Raw genomic sequence first — 21,049 nt, forward strand, 5'->3', positions numbered from 1 at the left:
CATCTAAGGTATGAAACCTAAATAAACTCAGCTGCACGTTTTCAGCCACATGATGGGAACTGCTGCTGGAATGAAGGCTGTGCTGGGCCAAAGAATGAAGCAACCACAAAGCTGGTGTGGCTCAGGGCATGGCAAAGATTTCTCCAGTCCGATGTCCCAACGGGAAAACCAAAGACCTTCATAACTAGAATTTTCATTTTCACATCCTGAAGGTTTTTTAGCCTCGTTTTCTTTGTAAACAAGGCTTAGGTTGTGCCTCGTTTTGTGCGTATGTGTGTGTGTGTCACTACAGGCTTTTGAACTGATTGGCCAGTTTCAAACACATTTAAGAGAATGGTGAGGATTAAAATATTGAATTTTCACAGGTTTAATGGAAACAGACTGCTGAGAAAAAGACAAGAATCCTAACTGAGTCAAAGCTGCAGCATGTGCTGACTCCTTGTTAGGTATCACTGATTACACTTTAGAAAGGACCCTTATAAGTGCTAAAAAAAAATATCTTTCGGACCCAAAGCTATTCTGTGGCTTGTGTGTTAACCACCACCAAAGGCCTTGATCTACACACGTGTAAAAGGTGAGTTCTTCTTCATTCTGGTCCTCAAAAACCTCTCGTTTGAGTTCTTAGAGACATTCACTTCCATCCTACCTCCTTCCCTAACTCTGCAGATTTAGCCCTTCTAGTCTTTGCAAGTTCTTTCCTTCCCTGTCCCAGTGCCCTCCATTTTGTAACTCTGCAGTGAGATGGTGCCTGTGTCTGTCTGTGGCATGGAAATAAACCCACTGCTGAATAATGCATGTCTCTAAACCTTACCTTCCCTCTCTTGGCAGGGAAAGGTTGTCACATTCATTTTCACCTTTCTGTTCAGCCAGCTGAAGAAAGCTGCTGGCCACCTACACCTTGTGCAGGCTTTTGGAGAGGCTGGAATTGCAAATTCATGCTCCTGATTCCTGCCTTGTCATTATGAATTAGTAGTTTTATATCTTTACACTTCTTTGAGCAGCAGAAACATCCAGTCTCTCCTTCTACACAACACTGATAGGCAGAGAGATGGTCGTTTGATTTTTGCCCTGGTTTTCAAGCAAATGAATGCAGATGGATTTGTCTGAAGAAGAGGAGTATTTTCTGCACATCAGCAGAATGAACAAGAGAAAGTGCCTCAGGCACCTTCTCTGAAGGCAAACTTTACTGTGAAAGGGTCCAAACTCTGAAGACTTCTGTGAGTCCCTAGCCCTGGCAGAGGCTCAGCTCCTTGTCATGTCACTGGGAAATTCTGCCGGAAAGCAGACTGAATAAAGTAAACAAATTTCAGATCTATCCCCAGGAAGTTCAAATCTTTATTTCAGAATAAAGTTTGTTCTAATACGTGTGATAAAAGCTGCAAGTGTCTATTTTGGCAACTTTTTCTCCTTCCTATAAATAAATAAATTTCTATACATATATTTTTTCATTTTCTATAAATGGGAACCTACAGACTGAGATGTAGAGTGACCTTCTCTTAACCCAGGGATGGGGACAATTGAAAAGGTTGCCTTACAAGTTTTTCCAATCTCCACCCTGCCAGGATAATGCAGTGCTCACTGTGGAGCCACCTCTGGGCTAAGAGGGCCGTGCAGCCCCCATGCTGATTTGAGAGTTTGGCCTTTCTGCTGCGGCTGCCAAAAGTGACATGAGTTAGTGCTAGGTTTGCTTTCCATTAGCAGCTGTGCTGAGATCATGGGGTTTCTTAAGCTCTCAGTATCTGACCGAAAACTTTCAGTCAGCAGTGCTGTTTTCTGAAGGAATCACACCAGCGACCTGGAGGTGAGAGATGATTTCATCTGTGTTTCCACTCCGTTTGCACTGGTAAAACAGCTCTATGGCTCAGGGTTCATTCTGTCCCTCATTACTGTGAGAGCAGCCCGAGAAATAAGTATGAATGTGTGTGGTTTCATCTACATGCAGCAGTATGCCTTTGAGTATCTCCACTTGAATGCACAGATACAAACTACTCAGAGCGAGTGATTTAGACATTTGTAATTATGGCACATCCTGGGCTTGCTAAGGCTACAGAAGCTCATTAGCAAACTTTGAAGAATACTTAAAATGTATAGGAGTAGAGTTAAGATGAGGCAGATTCAATTTCAAATGCTTCCTTAATATTTGGAATCCATTAAGAGTGTGATAACAGGAATGCTGGGGACCCATAAAATCTACCAAATTACCCTGTGTTCTGGTGGAAATCAAAGCATTTTTAAGAGTACATACATGACAGCCCTGTCAGTGCACTGAAGCCCTCTGCCCACTAAACACAGGTCTAGGCTAGCTTCAAGCAGTGGTTGAATGAAACTCATAGCCCAGTAATTCATACTTGTGGGACACCAGATGGCGAGTCTTTCCAGTAGATCCACAGATGAGACTAATACTGGATATTTTTTGCTAAAATTGTTGAAAAAGTCCGAACAATAAAGTCCTAACAATAACTTTTCAGAACCTTTCTTGCAGAGAAGTAAATTTCACAAATACTCTAAAAACACTATTCAGAACATTTCTGATGCCGCCTCCTTGTTTCAGGCCTCTGAACATTAAAATCAGACATGAGCCCAAGTCCAGGTTTTGATTTTGACCTGATTTCCAGGTTAGCCTTAGTCTAAATCTACAGATTTGTCCTCCTAATGTCTTAATTTAGGTCGGGCATGTGCTTTTGAAACATATCCAGTCGAGGCCACGGCCTGCTCTTTGGTTTTCACTGCAAAGGGGTCTCAGGGCACACGAGATCTCTGACAGATGAAACTAAGCAGTAAGATGCACTCCCAGTGCTGACATCTATGGGTCTCAGCTAGGGCTAACCTAACGTAAAGGTATCAGGATGTCTAATGTGATCACTGGATCCTCAGCATTCACTGCTGGGGCCTGCAGATCTATGGTGCAGGGTTCATTCTGTCTGCCCCACACTACTAGCTAACATAGGCATGGCAGATGCTCTGGCACAGGAATATCTGAAAAGACACCAAGTACAAAATGCGTTGATGGGGTTATCTTCCTTCTTAAAATGTGTGTGCTCATATTGAAAGAGAAAGGAACAAGTATCCCCCTCATAAGAAGAAAGCCCGGCCCTTGCCCAGCACAATCGTCATTCAGACTACAAGGGCAAGACTCAAAAATGCCCTTTTCACGTATTGTTATAACACAAAGCAGAATGTCAGCACAAACGCTTCTTGGGCTTGATTGTTCCTGTGTCTTTATGTGAGAAATGCACCTACAAAGGTAGGTTTGGAAAGAGCAAAGCACTGGGTGTGGTAGCAGATCTCAAATCTGCTGGTACAGGGGTAAAAATTTTGGCTTGGGCACTGCAGGAGGCCCTTGGGAGGACCCTGGACACAAGCACCTCTTGACCAGAGCAATGCACCCTTGGGTATGTGCCCCAGGCAGTCAGCCAGCCCCTCTGCGAGGCCTGCTGTTGCTCATCAGGTAGTTGGCAGTGGGACATGGCTGCTTGAGGTTGCTTTGTCCCAGTACAGAACATAGCCAGTACTTTTGGGGTGCCCCATAAGACGGCATGGCTCTCAGGAGTCCTCTTCTGACACCGTGCCTCCCCGTGGTTTCAGCTCTGGCAAGGAAATGTTTTCTGCTGCTGCATACAAACACGATTTAATCTTAACCATTGCAGTAGGGTACAGTATATTAAACACACAATATTAAATACACAAGGCAGATTAAACCTGTTAAGACACTTGTTTACTGAAAATAATTGAAGATGGCTTTAAACACTTTATGCCAATATAAACTGTGGTTTAGCAAAACTGGAATAAATGTATAGACAGTAGTTTCCCACTGTAGCTTTAGTTATACTATAAGAAATAAGGTGACCAAAACACACTGGAGTTGAGAAGATGAAGAATTAAACTCTGTTTTTGTTGTAGGCAGTGTTTAGCAAGGTTGCTTTATCATAAATGTCCAGTAGATAAATTTGTTGCCTCATACAGGATAATATAACTTTGTATAGTTCAAAGTGATTTAATATCAATAGCAATACTTTATTAGCAACCTTTATAGTTGTAGATTATTTGGAATTAAAATTATGGAACTTCCCAGACAGATTAAAATAATTTTCTGTCAATGGTGAGAGAGGAAGAAAGAAGATTATAGGGCTCATGTTGGGGTTGTAGCAATGAGCGTCCATCCATACTGACATTTCCCCCTGCAGGTGCCCTGAGACCTCCCCTGAAGCTTAGTCACTTAGCTTTGTTAGGTAGGATTCCTTTTCTAACAAGTTACCCACACTCTCTATCATAAAACTTCAGTTTTGAAGATAAAGATTTTTTCTCTGTGTTGTTCATTATACACATAATCATGCAATTAATGACTTTGTCATTTTTGCCCATGCTTTCTGCATGCCATCTGCTCTGTTTCATCGCTCTGCACCCACTGCATTGCATGTTTGCCCATGTAAGTAAAATTCTTCTCTGCAAGTTCCTAGTTTCTCTGCAGCAGGTTTCTTTAGGTATCACAGTTGCCAGCTCATGGCTAGGGGTCAAGAGGCGCCAGTGCTTAGCTTTCATCATCTGGCAGTAAAAGAGCCTTCTTCGCTCTGGTGCTTCCCTGCCGCAGCTGGGCCTCTGCTGAAATGGATGCAGCACACTTCTGATGTAAATAAAGCCCTGGGCACTTGTGCAGCACACAGCAATGAAGTTCTGCTGGTGCCCGGGAAGGCAAGGCAGCTCTGCCGTCTCCTGTGAGCCCTGTACACCCTGGTGATCCATGTAATCAGCAAGCTGACTCTCTCTTCGTTTGCTTCGTGCTACAGAGCAGATGGCAAAGTGGGCTCATTAGTTCTTTCGCGTTACAAATGCCAGCAAATATTTGACACGAACTCTCCTTTCTCATAATGCATATGAACTTGCAGGAAAAATAAACCAAACCACCACCAACAACAAAAACAACCAAAAACCAAAAAACAAATAGGATTTTTCTCCCTCCAGAGGATACAAATTAGGCCTGTCTGTGTTGCTTAGCTGTCCTGCTATCAACCTGCTGACTGATGCGCCATCTGCGCCTGTGGAGGTGCAGAGCATGCCAAGCAGAGTTTCCTTGGGTAAAGTTGTGGTATCTTCCTGGGCAGCAGAAATGAGGATAACAAGAACTCTCTTTTAACTCAAAAGTTAAAAACAAAGTACACATGAAAGTGACAGCAGAGACAGTCTTGGGGACTTGAAAGGTCTCCATAAGGGCTTGAAAAATGCAATGAACAGATGACAGGAAAAAAAAAAGAAAGGTGAATGGATGGTTTGGCATTTAAAATGGGGGAGGCACCTTCAATGTTACACACGGCCAGTGTGCTCCAAGGAGCCTCAGAGTCCCCCCAAGCCAGAGAGCATTCGGTGGGTGCTGGCTGGCAGCTGAGGTACTTCACGAGGGAAGTAGAGTGCGGCCCCTCCTGTAAGGAACAGAGCTCCATGAGCAGAGAAGTACGGGACAAGGAGAAACTGCTCCTGCACTGCTCTGCAGGGCAGGCTTTCCCCACAATTGTATGTCCCTGCAGCTCTCTGAATGCCTCATGAGAGCAGATATCATCTGAGTGCCGACCTGCCCCCAGAGCTAGTAGTGAGGCTTGTTTAATTAAACATTCATAACTTTGGCTGAAATGTACAGCTGAAAGATGCAAGATATAATTATGAAGCATTATTATGGTGATTGTGTGGCTAAAACTGCAAGCATACAAAAGGGACAGCTCTCCAGCCTTACACCTGTTTTCCAAATTATTTCCCTCCTTAGGGGATAGGAACAAAGGGTAGGGGGTGAAGCCTGCTGCATGCTGCCTCATCTCATATGTGGCCAGTGGCACCCCTGCACCCGGCAGGCCAGGACATGGGAGTTTTTGGGTGGCAGGGCATTTGCTATCAGAAAGCCACCAAGAGGGAAGGAAATCTCTGGAGAAGCTGCCTGCGTGCTGCAAGCTCTGTGGTTTTCAGTGTCATGATAAATAACAGCTGAAACATAAGGTAAAGATGAGCGAGGAGAGCCTTATCAGTTAAAATGGGGTCCATGATCATGAGGCATTAACTGTTCCCCTTTTGTCTTCTCCCTCCTCAAAAACGAGCGTTTGGGTGGGAAGGTTGAGAGAAGGGGCGAGAGGTGGCAGCCGTGGGGCGGTGCGTGGTGGCCCACCGGGCAGCAGGAGGGTGGCCCTGGCGGGCATTGCCACTTTCCTGGAGTACAGCCTTTCTGCCGAGACAAGCCAAAGAGTTAATCTGGCAGGGAGACCCAGCCCGCGTTGCATGATACCGCCGGGTTCGGATTGAGTAAGCTTAATTAGATGATGAGAACCTCATGGCAGGGCGTGCCCTAGTTTCAGTCAAAGGTGGAACATTATTAAGCACCATTTACATCCAGAGAAACACCCACTTTTGAAATTGCTGATGCCAGTAACGCATGCTTTGTGTTCAACTCCCTCGGTGAAATGGGAAGTCAGCGGCAGAACACAGAGTTTCTAATTTGCTCGCTGCCAGCACGGTGATTAATGAAGTTTCAAAACACCCCATCAGCCAATTATGATGGATACTAACCCTTTAATAGGAATCTCTGGCTGGATCCTCATTCCTTGGATTTAGTGCTCAGACCAGTTAGACCATAAATTATTTTCTCTCTGGGCCAAAAGAGCGAATTCCCTCCCAAAATAATAATCAGCTTGAACTTTTGGTTTCACGGAGACCAGCTGCATGAGCAAGGATGCTGTACATTTTGTGCTTCTTGCTTATCAGCATGCAGTGAGGATTGATCACTCTGCACCATAGGCTGCCTTTTTTTTGGGAGAGCACTCCTGCTGGGTGGATGGACGAAAGGGGTCTGGCAAAAAAATAAGCCTTAATTTAAAAAACATTCTACAGCAGAGTCCAAACTCTGCATCTTTGCAAAATGGACACAATATAGTGTATAATTAATTTTAAAAAATCAGATTAGTCTGCACGATGACAGTTGTTTTTTTTTTTTGGTTAAGTGAGATGTAGTTTTGTCTTCCCCTCATTAATCCATTGGAGAAGAGTATGGTGAGGTAGCTACATCTTATTTGTTGTTTTGCTTTTGTTTAACTCATCCCAGAGTTTAAATATGAAACGCACAGAGGGAATTCCGTACCCCGGAGTGAACAAGAACAGGTGGAAGAACCATTTTCAGGTTTCTTCTGTGTGCATGCATTCTGTCTTAAGATCAAACTAGCTCATGTGCACCTTGAAAAAGAGGGCAGCCTCTCTCCCCTGGGTCCGTGTGTTATTGCCTGCCGCAGCAGCACAGCGGTTGGCAGCGCAGGAGCCCCGCTGTGGGCAGCCAGTCCCGGCTGCTGCAGGGGGAGAAGTGCAAGTGCTCCTGCAGCTGGCACACACGGGATGATCGTTCTAACAGAAGAATAACGTGCAAAAACATTTGGTCGAATTACTTTTTGTTACAGCAGAGCAGAGCACAGCGGCTGACACGCAATGCAATTTCCACACGAGATGGGATCATTCGCCCACCAATTCCAGACACTCGCCTCTGGCCATAATGCGGACAGCTTTCAGCCAAGTATGCTGCTGCTCACTTGGGGACCTGTGTCAAATTATACTCCTTCATAGCTCCCAAGGGGGGCTTGGTGTCCGCCTTCAGCAATGAAAAGGAAGGAAAGCACCGCCACAGAGGCCATGGGACCATACCTGAAACGAGCTGCTTCTGCCTCAGTTTTAGATGACATTTGTGTCAGGGACTGTCTTCATTCTGTGTTTTCTGCATTTGCATCATGTCAAGACACCCCTAAATCATTTTCCCCTCCCTTATGTGAGCAGGAACAGAGAGTACAGGGGTGATGGGTGTCCCCACTGGATGTGGCTGGGGAAACTACTCACCCCAGGCCCCAATACTGCTGTGTCTTCTCACCTCACTCTTATTGAGGAGGAAGCACAACAAATGGGGTTCTTCTTTCTCTCTCTAGTGAATTCCTGTTCCTCAAGCCCAGGTTTGGAGTATTGCCTGGCTAGGAAGCAGAAACAGCGCTGTAGTGCAGTGTCACCATGTAGGTGATGGCCCATCTCCTCCCTCTCCCTGACCTTGACACAGGGTTTGGGGACTGCTGGTTGCCACCAGGAGGGGAATGTGGAGCAGGGAGCAAGGGGAGGTGAAAGCCCAATCCTCAAGGGCTGCCTAGAAGAAGGGCTGGGAGACTTCTGTGCAGGAGAATTGCTTTGCTCTCTATTCTACAGCCTCTAACAAATGCCACCCATCTCCACATCAATTTCCAGGTTATGGCAGTAGTTCATCCTGACTCCATCCACCACCGAGATGTCTCACAAATCTGTGCTTTCATACGACGGCTGGCACCCAGGATCGATGCTGCACGTAGGGAAGCAGCAGCAAACACCTGCAGTGGAGCAGTTAATCTGCAGGATGTTTGTCAGAGTTTCTCCAGAGCTGTTAAAATGTAAAGTACCATCGCAGCAACTAACGCAGACCCATTCATCTCCCAGGCAATGCTTCACTGAGGCTCCAGCCCCCGATAATGCTTCGTGTTGGAGAGCCTCAGGGAGCAGCAAACCCTGGGCTAAGCCCACCAGGGAGCGCAGGGTGGCTCAGACAGAAGATGGAGCCCATCAGATAAACTTCACCGCAGTGACCAACACCAATAACACGCTGTTATGCTCCAATGGATGTTTTATTGCTGGTACAAAATAGATATCGTTTTGGGGGTCCTTTTCAGGCATAAAGGTGTCCCAGGGACCACTGCTGTGAAGAAGAGCAAGGCTCCAGCGGGAGGAGTGCTGCCGCTGCCTGCAGTCAGCCCAGGCCATGCCAGGAGGTGTGGGGAAGCAGGGGGGAGCTCCTGGTGCGTGTGGGGAGGAAGGGCAGGTCTTGCTGCTGCGGTGGGGTCCTGCTGAGAAGGCAACCAGAGGCAGGGATAGATACCTCCAGACAGCTCCACCAACACCTCCCGTCTTGGGTATGGGTCCTGCTGGTTGTCTGCACCATTTGTCCCAAGGGACAACGGGCAAGTTCCTAAATACAGGTGGGGCCTCACAAATATTAAGGTAAATAATAATATTCACAAAATATTATACAAATATTTATATTATACAAATGTTATACGAATACTTCTCATGCCTCTTCACAGGGCTTCCGCTGCCTTCAGGAAGAAGTTGGATGTCGAAGGCACGCAGGTTTGGGCCTGTGCAGTGACTTTGTGCCATCCCGCAGGAGAACAGGCCGCTTCGTGCCTGGTCTCACCCCGCAGCTCTCCTGCACTGCTCCAGCGAGACGTCTGCTGCAGCGGCTCCCTCAACACCCGCACTGTTGTCACAAAACAGACCGAAAGCTGGGCATTTCTTTCCTGTAAGGGTCTCTGCCCATTGCCTGTCCATGATGAGGCTGCTCTTTGCTCCTCACTTCCCCCGGAGCCAGTAGCGCTGTGGTGTGGTTAAACTGTGAATGGGGTGCTTGCAAGGGATGTTAAAAGAAATATGGAGATGGGAATGAAATACAGAGCTGATTTTTCCTGGCAGTACCGAATTCTCAGCTCCAGCAGGGAGCACAGAGCAGTAATCATTTCTGTGACTGAAATTCAAGCAGGCAGTGCGGAGCCTAGTGAGAGTACGTGATACAGCAGGGACCTCGCAGCATCTACAGCAACAGCTAAACAGGAGCAGGACACATTGAGCGCTACCTGCGTGACAAAGCTATCCAGTAAAAAGACCACGTTCACCTCTTCTCAGGATCCTCTGGAAGGGGTGTCAGCGGCTGCTGTAACCACTGGCCACCCTTCGGTCTCCTCCTTGTGTAATCAGCTCTTGCCTGGGTCAAGAGTTCTGGGTTACTAATGGATCAATCAGTTCAGCTCAGTTGTATGCCATGTCAGCTTTGTTTAGGACTGTGTCAGAAGTCATAAATCACAGCCCAAATTCAGTTAGGTAATTCTCCCAGGTAACAGCATTTTTCCCCCTCCCACTGGACACAGTAACAGCTGAACCAACTGTATAAATTGGGACAAAATACTTTTTCTCCTCTGTACAAAAGTATCTGTTTTCTTTCTTTCTTTCTTTTCTCATGAAGATTAAATATTCACATATTTTGCTAGTCAAAATGAACTGGACCGTCTTTGTAGGTAGCCCAAAACCAATTACAGATATTGCTTTTCCCAATATACCCATTACAGTCAGAAGGCTCATGTAGAAAACAATTCTTGATTCTTATCCTCAAGCAATAAGGCACATTTACCTCCCAACACAAGTAGCAAATCCTCCCTTTGGCTCAGTGATTTCATCTGAGCTACCATTTTTCACTTCTGTATATCAGTCTGCATAGGTTTCTCCATTTACTACATTGGTAAAGGAATTATATTTAGAAAGTAATCACAGCAATTGACTTGACAATGTGCTGTTTGCGAATAAAGCAATTGCTTTCTTGATGGTTACTTGCATGCACCTTTAAAGCTTAGCCTGTCTGCCCGTTCAGCTAGAAACCACAATCTGCCTCTCACTCCCATTTGTTCTGTTTGCCCTATTAGGGACACACTTTCCCTGATCCGGTTGCTTCTACCCCCCTGAAAAAGACAAAAATGCTGCAGGACACTGTGAAAGTACTGAGGCTGTCAAACACAGGGGCTGGATGTTCCTGATGCGTGGAAACCTAATAGGGGAGGATATGTTTCAACAAAAATAGTAACTTCAGCAAGATAGTGTTTTTTCCCAACATTTCACCTTCTGTGTCAGGGAGCATCCAGCTCTCTCGAGACTATAGGCACTGGCTGGTTTTGCACTGCTTTTTTTTTGCACAGTCCCCGAAGTCCTGGCCCACAAATGTGATATCAAAAATGAAATAATAAGCCTAGGTTTAAGTAACAGATGCACTGTGTGCAGGGATGTGAACACGCGTAGATAGGCCTGGGCTGGAAGAAGCGGGTAAAGCATTGTGGGCAGGAAAGCAGGCTGGAGCTGGTGGGAAACACGAGCTCACCTCCAGGCTGTGCCCAGCATGCCCCCAGCACCCATCTCTTGCACTGAGACAGAAACAAACCACGGTGCAGTGGTGGGGCTGGGGGAAGGCTGCGGACACTGGTGACATCCTGCAAGGGGACAGGCTGCAAATGAGAGCTGAAATCCTTCGCTAGCAGACCGAAGGAGAAACCTTAACCTAATTATCTCCTCACGGAATATTCTTCAAGAATTATTCCTAATATGATTTTGCCTTGGAGCTTCTCCCACGTATGTTACAACTCAGCTTTATCACTAATATTGCAACAGTAAAACACTTTGCTGCATCTTTTCTGTCTCTTAGCCAGATAACTCCAAACAAGACTTCTTTTGTGTCAAAAGGCTTGTGAAAATCCAGCTTCAAGTTAGATCTGAGTACAATCACTGTCCCCAAGCACTCCTTTTAAGCTTGTGGTAGTAAGTAACTTGTCACCAATGGGCAAAAATATCTTACTTATAGTAGCATAACACATTTTTAGTATGCCCACGAAAATGCAATAAAGGGACTTCTCCTTAGACGCAAAAGAGTGGTAACTCAATGCTACTGCTGTCTTCAGGGCGCAATAACCCCCAGCTAGGTGTATTCCTAAACCCAGTGCTTATCACTCACCTTAAAATCCATTGATTGTTTCCTTCAGCCATGCTCTTGTTTTGTGTCTGGCATACATCAAAGCAAGTGACACCCACATGAACCCAAAAAGCTGTTAAAATCCCACATAGTTTCCCTTCAAAGAGTGTTTATGGAAATTGCACGATCTATAAGCCATTAGGGAAAGACAAGAATGGATTCTGATAGAGTTGGTTTCAGCCCTTTCTCTTGTCAATCTCAGGGACCTTCAGGATACTTAAAAAGGTACAGAAGCTGTGCTTAATGAATCATTTGAAAAAAATAATGGTAGAATTGTTGTTTACTATGAACCTTTGAGAGAGTTTTATCTCATTCTTCCTAGCATAAGTATTATTTTTATATGCAAATTAATTTGTTAAGATGCAGGTTGGCAAAATCAGAAAATAAAGCAGAACAGGCACTGCTTTAGATCAGCCGCACAGCTCATCCCATCTCAGCGCAATGGGGTGAGACTAAAGGTCCTCGGTGAGGTATCTGAGAGCAGGGACATACCTACAATGTGTGGCTTTGCTGGGAACTTGCACACCAGCTATGAGCCAGCTCCTGGTCAGCTGCCTCCATTTGTCCTCTCCTCAAGAGGTGTGGTCCTGAATCCCCACCAGTGTGCAGCTGCTTCTCTTAAATTAGCTTCAGAAGCCCCCTCAACTTGAAAGGAGGGCAGAACCATATTTTCTTCTGCAGCTCTGCCACATAGGAGGTGCCTTACTAAAATAACCTGCTAACAAGGTAGCTAGCTGTTTAAATAATATCCTACAATTGCCATTGATACTTTACAAAGTGGACAGAGAAATATCATGTGGTTGTTTACTTCTGACCTTGACATAGAGAGCTCCTCCCGGTTGGATTTCTTTTTTTTTTTCCTAAAATAAGGTCTTGTCCATTGTAAGCAAAACAAAAATAGCAAAGACTGAAGTCGTCCTTCGTTCCTCAGATACCCATTCCCCTATCAGCCTCTGTAGGAATACAGCCTGTGAGACGGGTATGAGGAAGCTCTAGGAGAACTTGATCTTCTTACACCACAAACCTCTCAGATCTACACATTCAGTTCAACCCAAACTGCAGGAAAACATCATCAGTGGTGCAATTAGCAGCCCTCTAGCACGTCACATACATGCCATCCATAACCCAGGCTGAACCTGTAGGCCCACCAAGTACCGGGCCTTCTTTGCAGCTGGTAGAGCGATAAATGATTGTAACTAGTATTGACTGCAAATAGAACTGGCTGAAACTGTTTGGTAAAAATGCTCATTTAACAAAAAAAAAAAAAAAAAAAAAGCCACGCAAAAAAAAGTCATTTCAGATGAAAGGAAACTATTTACAAATGAATTCAAATTTACTGAAGTTTCACACACACCTCCCACCTTCCCCTCCCATGATAAGATTTGGGAAAGGAAGGGCAGTTGTTCTGTCATCGTTTGAAACAAGATTTTCTCAGTAGGACTGACCCACATTTGTTTAGCAAGAATGAAATCTCCCCCGCATGAAACAAAACATTTTGTTTTGGGCTGAACAAAGTGTTTCATTGATTCTTACACATATTTTACACAAAGCTCCTTTCTGTGAGAGATCCAAAACATTTTCATGCTGAGTTGACAGAAAATTACTGATTTTTTTTGCACAGTTCCAAGAGTCTGGGTTCTATCTAGCAACCAGGAAACATTGAAATAATTACTATTATTGAGATGGCTTGGAACTGCTTCTCATACTTCGAGAAATCCCCTTGTAATAAAACCTGCTGCCAGGCAAAAATTCATCAGGCAGTGTTAGGAGAAGTTGGGATGAATTTTGAGTATGGTCAGGTCAGATTTCAAGTTCAATCTGACAAGCCTGTGGCTGTAAGCTAGCAGGAACTGTCAGCTTTGAATATATTTCAATTTGTGTAGCGCAGTGTGTTGGGGCCTGTTATTCAGACAAAGATCTGTGGAGCTAAAGGCACACGGACTTAGACTTGATTTAGAAACCGAAGCTGGTTGGCACATTTCTCTGGACTGAACTTCCTATCACAAGATCTTAAAGAAGTAAATACCTTAAACAGTTCTCCCAAAAGAGAGAAAGCCATTACAACAAGACCTCTCAGCATGCCACTGTCATCAGTTAGTCACTCTTTTAAAAATAGGTCATATTAAAATACATATCTCTGTCATTTTAAAAACACCTTAGCTTCTCTCTGGGCAGCGTCACTGATTCTAGTGACACCTCTAGGTACAAAACACAAGAACCTCTTTGTGAGATGGTGGCTCCACAGGCATGCTGTGAAGGAAAGTCTGAAACTGGTCCAGAACACTGCCAACATTTGCACCATTGGTCCTGCTGTGCACGCTCCTGCTTTCCTAATCCAAACAAGCATCTTATAGAAACCAACAGCGATTGTGCATGGGTGAGGATGACGTAAATCGAGAAAAGGATCCTTGCATTTTTGCTTACTACATATGTAAAAAAAGAAAAAAGGAAAAAAAAGAAAAGAAAAAAAGAGCAACATATGCCTTGCCCTGTTCAGCACAGATCAGCAAATTTGATTTTTCAGTTTCATCATTGAAAATGCAAAAAGGAAGAGGGGAAAATTAATTCAGCTGACATCACATGGAAAATGTTCAGGCTTTTTTTGTCAAGTAAAATTAAAAAAATTATCAATACCAGAAATGTACCAGAAAAACTGAAGCAAAAATTTCATCTTGGCCTATTTAATCATTGCTTGACTTAATCCTTTAAAAATGTGATTGGCTGTTAAATGTAAACTATATTTAAGAGTGAACATCAGAATGTTTAATTTAAAAATACCAGAAGGAAATGCAACAACTTTTTTTTTTTCTAATTCTCTATTTAAAAAGAAAAATAATATTTTGTCCCAAATTCACAATACTTACAAAATGTCTTTGGTTAATTTATATTAAAAAAAACAAAAACAAAAACTGTAGGATAAGTTTTCTTTTGTTTAAAGACATTTCTTCAAATCTATGTGGGTAATTTTAAGTGATCTCACGGGGCAATCTAATATGTTTGTTTGTTTTTCTTTTCAACATAGGTTTTAGACATCCAATGACCTGGCCAAACTATGTATGGCCTACCATCAATTATGGGTCGGATGGAAAATGCAAGATAACAAATACCTTTCACTTCACCAAGAAGAGAAATACAAAAAATACCCCATATAGAGGCAAAACTCAGACCTTGGCCAAAGAGCCTAGAGGCTGAGCAGGTCTTCCACAGATAAAGCAATGGCAGATTGAACCTGAGAGGTGCGTGGCAGCAGAAGCTGGCAAGGCCACCCACAAGTGCTCAGAGGAGCAGTGTAAGACCCACATCTGCACAGCATTATCCCCACCCTCGCCAGCCCTCCTGCAAGGAGCAGTTGGGGCAGAAGTGGCAGCAGTGGGGATGGCAGAGGAACTTGGCACCACCTGGTGCTGCACCTGTGGTAGGACAGATGCCACCTCATGCTCAGCCTCACTTGTCACAGCCCCACGGTGGGGTTCCTCTGAGACCTGCTGGTGTTGGAGACACCGTGGAGGCACCGTGGCTGCAGCTTGTAGGATTGCCATATCCCTGTCCAGGGCACCGCCTTCTCTGCACGGACACGAGAATACATGGCTTATGGATCTGCAGTTTTCCTGGCATGTATGATTAAGTGCTCATCCCCAGAGCAAAAAAAGCTGTGTGTCTCAACTCATCAGATCTGCAGTACATGATGTTCACATCTGTAGGGTTGTGACTTCCTTTCCATGGCGCCCATTTGCAGATATTTACCGGGGTTGAACACACCCAGAAAGTCAAACAAGCTTAAAAAATGGCCACAATCCCCTCAGACAACACTTCCTTGCAAAATAAGATGAGATGTCTCAGATATGGAATAGAGCTAATTACATGCTGCAACAGCAGATGCGACAACAAGTATGGGATTTCAAAAATTCAGGTCATGGCCTAAAGCCATTCACGACACAACAAAAATGTCCATGGGGTGCAAAAAAAGGGCCTTCCAACTCTGTTGCTTAGCACAATGCAGTGATTCGTGTGCAGCTAGGATGTGCCATGCACGTTTCTAATTCACTTAGTTGTCAATCAGGAATAATTGCTGCAGTCAATGAAGTTATGCCAGTGTAACAGATACGGAGGAGATTCCAGCACTCTGTGTCTCTCAGCTTGTTCTAGCTGGGGAAAGAAGGCTCGTATTACTGACAATACTGCAGATCCCATGCATTTTTATAAACACCGGTTTTGTGGAATAATTGCAATATTTCAAATCATTTTCATCGTTCCATTCCTTTTTTTGAAACAAAATCTTGCATTCAAAGCATGAAACTTCCCTTGGCTTCTTTTTACTGATCGTGGTTCCACCCCTGAGAAACCAGCTGTCTGAGTGTATTAGCAGCCTTGTCTAACCTGACTTCAAATTTACTAATTTAATTTGGAAGAGGCTAGAAGAAATAAAATCTCTGCACTCTTGAATGTGACCATTGGTCCTCAGGGAAAAACCTTCTCCCTCCAGAACAAAAATGCCCATTTTCCTGCAGTTCATTGTCTCTGTGGTCTCTGGTTCCATATGAGCTTAGCTTAATGAAGAATATGCAGTTACCACTCTTTCAGGGATCTGCTGTGAGTTGCTTAAACATGAACTGTTCTTCATGTTTGTCAGGATGCACGAAGGCTGTGGTCACTTTGACAGAACAGCCTGAGGTTACTGCAGGCCTCACAGCCCTGTGCAAGAAAATTATTCAATAATTGAGCCCTTTCCAATGGGACTCAGCTTGATAAGGTAGACGTTGGATTCACCTGGGATGACAGATTCTGTGTTGAGAGGCAGTCAAGTCTGAAAGTCTGAGGAACACTATGGAGGCAGCATGGACTACTCTCAATCTAGGGAAAAATATTGGCAGAAATAAACATTTTTTCCTCTTGCATTCATAAAATGTTCCTAGTGTTATTTTTTTTTTTCCTCCTGGAGGCCAGTATGGATTAGCATTCCTTGCACAGGCTTTAGTTATTTTGTAGAGCAGATCTACTAGCATTTCAAAAACATTTACATTAAGTGCTGGACAGTAGCCCATTTTCACAGAACATATTTCATTTGGCCACACCACAGTTATGTATTGTCAAGAGCCCCATTATCAGCCAATAACTGCACCTCATTTTACTTTCTTGCTGTACCTTATCACAAGCCAAGTGCTGACATCCTTGCGTGGCCATAACTCCCGCTGCAAGGGCTGATGAGAGTAACTGCCAAAGCTCTGCAGACGAAGGCACCCAGGGGCCTGAATTCAGGCTGGGCTCGGTGATTTCAGATGATGTGAGTTAAATTCAGTGACTCCTTTGGCAGAAAGCTCTTCAGAGAAGTTGTGGCCATTTTCCAGTATATTGTTTGTCTTCCTAATTACTGGACTACTGATTGCATCAAGCGACCATACTGCACCCATAGGTAGGAGCCATGATCCAGCAGTTAGAACACAGGACTGCAAGTTATCGCCAGATTATTATTTCCTGTACATATGGTCTTCCTTTTCCTAGGAGTCAATATCCCATCTGTAAAGCAGGGGCATGAATAAACTGTTGTTATTGGACTATACAGGTTTGCAGAGCTGTTGTCAATTAAAGTCAACATAGAAAAAATCTACAAAGCGTGCTGATATTTTGCATTTTGAAGCTATGCAGTATTCTGATCCACTCCTGTGCCATCATCTGTGCAGCACTTTCAATGTCAGGGTACTAAACCTTTTCTACTTTAGAAATCAGAGGTAGTGGCTGTGACAAATAACACCTTGAGCAGAAACTTGTCTTTGTAAGCATGCAAAACCGATGATGGGTTTTCATCTTCCTTCCCTAAACATTGCAGAGAGGAGGAGAGGAGAGGTTATAGTACCATTCTGCATGCTCTCTGATGGCTTGCTTTCACAATTCTGTGGCCAAGACCCTGGCCAGACAGGATCCCACCCCAAACACTGGCATTTGTTGGCCCTGCTCCTGGGCCATTTGTGAGATAGCCTTGCTAGGCTGGGTTCCTGTTTTAGAAGCATAAACATCAGCACCAGGCACTCTATTTTATACATACTTGTACATTGCTATATAATGCTTTTTTTCACTTGAAAATATACTTTGATATAAAATGACAAAATACCATTATAAAACAAAAAATTCTCATGCTCCCATTGGCAAGCCAGCAGCCTATTTTTCCACACTGCAGAGTACTTAATATGCTTCACCCTCTGCCTTTCCTTATCAGGTTTCCCTTTTCATTCAGCTGAGGACTTCTTATTTTGCATTCTCTGTTTGTTCTAGGGCCTTATCCACTTCCAACTTAATTGACTAGAAAAGCTCCCAGTAACATCAATGTCATTTAGATCAGCCTCGTTCTCTTCTTCCCCTAAAACACAAACAAATGGTGTGATTGTTTCCTAATTTTGATGTGGCTGCTGGAAAATCATGGCCTAAGCCTTGTTCAGGTAGAACGGGTTATTGACAGTGCTGCCCCCCGTAGAGCTGCTGTGCAGGTGGGTCACAGCACCACCCAGCCCATGAGCAGGACCACCGTCAGCAGTCATAGGCCTATGGTATAAAAACCTAATTTGATAATGAATCACGGTAAGCATATAATGCACCTGTTCAATACATACAGGGAACAGTTTTAAAACAAAAAAGGGGAGATTTAGATTAGATGTTGGGAGGAACAACACCTTACTCAGCAGGTGGTGAGGCACTGGAACAGGTTGCCCAGAGAAGCTGTGGATGCCCCATCCCTCGAGGTGTTCACAGCAAAGTTGGATGGGGCCCTGGGCAACCTGATCTACTGGGTGGCACCGCTGCCACCCTCTGCAAGGGGGTTGAAACTCGATGATCTTTAAGGCCCCTTCCAACCCAAACCATTCTGTGATTCTGTGACATCTTTGCTGGAGATGACGAGAAGTATTTAAAGGCTGGTTCATCTGTGCCCTGTTTCCTCATCAAGAAGAAGGAAATGTTGTTAATGACTAGTTGGTTTAGCAGTGGGAGGATGCAAACATTTTGTACTGAACAAGGACAGGTATCAACCAAGCCCAAATTTTTAAGATCTGGATACAACCAGCTGGGAACACCCAAGAAAAAGTATCAGTACCATCAAACCTTTGATGGGAACACTGAAGTACAGAGTGCACAACGCGAGCTGTGGCACTGACCTTTCTCCAGCCAGCTTTCTGCTCCATTTTACATTTAACTAAATCACAGCTGGGCCTTTTTTTTTTTTTTCCCTTAAAGGAATATTTCTTCTCTCAGTGTACAGTTGCTATATATAGTATCCTCTGTGGTACTTTGCTGGAACCTGCCAGGCTCCCTTAGCCCACCAGCCTCAAAATAATTTTTACTTGCATCAAAGTCACCTGAGAGTATTGCCCAGGCCCTTATCTGGCAAACTTGGCTGTGGCCAAAACATGCCTTCCAGCAACTGACTTTCTCTGGTTCTCTCAATGGTTAATTACCCTTGCTGTTAAAAATACACACTTTGGACTCAGCTTCCAGCCATTGGTTTGCGTTTTATGGTTCTCTGCCAGAATAAAGATCATTTTACTGCCTGTGAAAGGAGAAAATATTCTATAATCCAATAGCCCTTGTAGCTAAGCCTCCAAATACTTTCTGTGGCTCCTTTTTCATGCTTTCTAAAGTTTTCGTACTGTATCTGTCAAAAAATGTTGTTACAACACCTGACAATTCTGTTATATGACTCAGCTTCATGTAATATGTATCCATTATCTACTTTTTTTTTTCCTGCAGACTGTTTATTTCCCATTTTTCGTCCTCTACGCTATTACTAACAATTTTACCTATCCTATCTAGCAAGTGGTCTAAATCTAGTCTACACTTTTGTTTACTTCTAATATATTTCTGATTCTTTGTATTGTCCCTTGCCACATGCTTTAAGTATCTACTTGTTTATATCCCTTGTTATCTGTTTTCCATGTGTGATATATTGCTTTGTTATTTCTCATTGCTTTCACTTTGCAGATGAGCCAAGGTGGTCTGGTAACCAACTCTCCCCCATCTCTAGTGTGTGAAACTGTGGCTTTCTGGCCAGCTAATTAGTTCTCTTAAAGGACTCCCGTTTCTCTCTTTACACCTTTCCTCCCAGTTAATGTCCCTGGCAATTTTCGTCGACTTTGGAAAACGAAACCTTTTTGAATAACCTAACTGCAACCATCTTTTGTCTGCCTACAACGAGTATGATCAGGTCATGGCCGCTGATCCCTAGGCAACCGGTGCTCCCAGACAAGAAATTATTTCATCTTTACCCATCCTCATGAGATCCAGACAAGGGTTACACTCATGGTGACTGCAATACTTTTCCTGACAGCTGTGGAAATTATCGCCTGTAACTCTGAGAAATCCTAATAACATCTCACTCCTGGCTGTGCGGAAGGTGGCAGCTGCCCTGCCACGAGACAGCACGTGTCCCATGTTAATTAATGCCTTCCCCTTGGAGCGCACAGGAAAAATCCTGCAGGAGATGTTGCTGCTCATTATGAAGGTGATGTGCTGCTACGTGTTCGGTGGAAAGCAGCACCCAGCCTGCTGGCTGGGACCCTGCCTGTGTGCAGCCGTGGGGATGCTCGGTGGCTGAGCCAGCTCCTCCTTCCCCTGCTGCTCCCCCCGTGGCTCCCACCGCCACCCTCAGCTTGTCCCCCTGCAGTCGTGGCTGTCCCCTGAGACCTCTGATGTGCACTGGACATAGAAGTTTTCCTAGGAGGAGAATAGGAGGGTTTTGCCTTCCATCGGGATAAGGCGATGCGTTTTTTCATTAGGCTATCTGTGAAATAATTACTGCGTGTGAAGCTGTGGGGATTTCCACCCACCTTCCCCTCCCCCTCCCCTCCCCATCATCTGGCTGTTATTTTTCTTTAAAGCATCTGCAGAGCTTTTCACCCCCACCTTTTCCCACCACCCTTTTGATGCATGTCCCAGTGTTGAATTACTTGTGTTCAGCAGAAAGGTGGCTCAGTCCTTCTGAAAAACAGCATGCCTTTCAACCTGTTCAGCAGGAAGCCTATCTCCACTCCTTAGTCCATTCCAGAGGGAAGGGGGGTGGTGAATAATTCATTAAAATATTTCTTTTCCTTCCACCAACACACTGATTTGCAAGAGAGAAAAATCTCCTACTTGACTGTGTGAGCTTTTTCTTCGTCTCAGAAAGTCAAATCAGCCTTGGCCACAGACAGCCCATGACTCTTCCTACTGCAGAGGCATTTTGGGCATCCCACTGAGAGCAGGGAAGTTGGGCTCGTATGCGTGCGGCTGCTATTGCTGGGGTATAACTCCCCATCCCATGCAAAGAGGGAGGGTGGCCCTAGGTCTGCTCCTACCAGGTAGTGTTCCTCATGCCAGCATGAAGGCCCAGGCCCACAAATGTCAGTGGGAGCTGTGCTGCTTTCAGAGCAAGGCAGGTGTCACCTGGTCTGCAGCAAGGACCCGTCTGAGGCACTGATAGTCATAACGTGTGCT

Source organism: Anser cygnoides, chromosome 3, assembly GCF_040182565.1.
Source record: "Anser cygnoides isolate HZ-2024a breed goose chromosome 3, Taihu_goose_T2T_genome, whole genome shotgun sequence".
In the NCBI taxonomy this organism is placed as follows: Eukaryota; Metazoa; Chordata; class Aves; order Anseriformes; family Anatidae; genus Anser; species Anser cygnoides.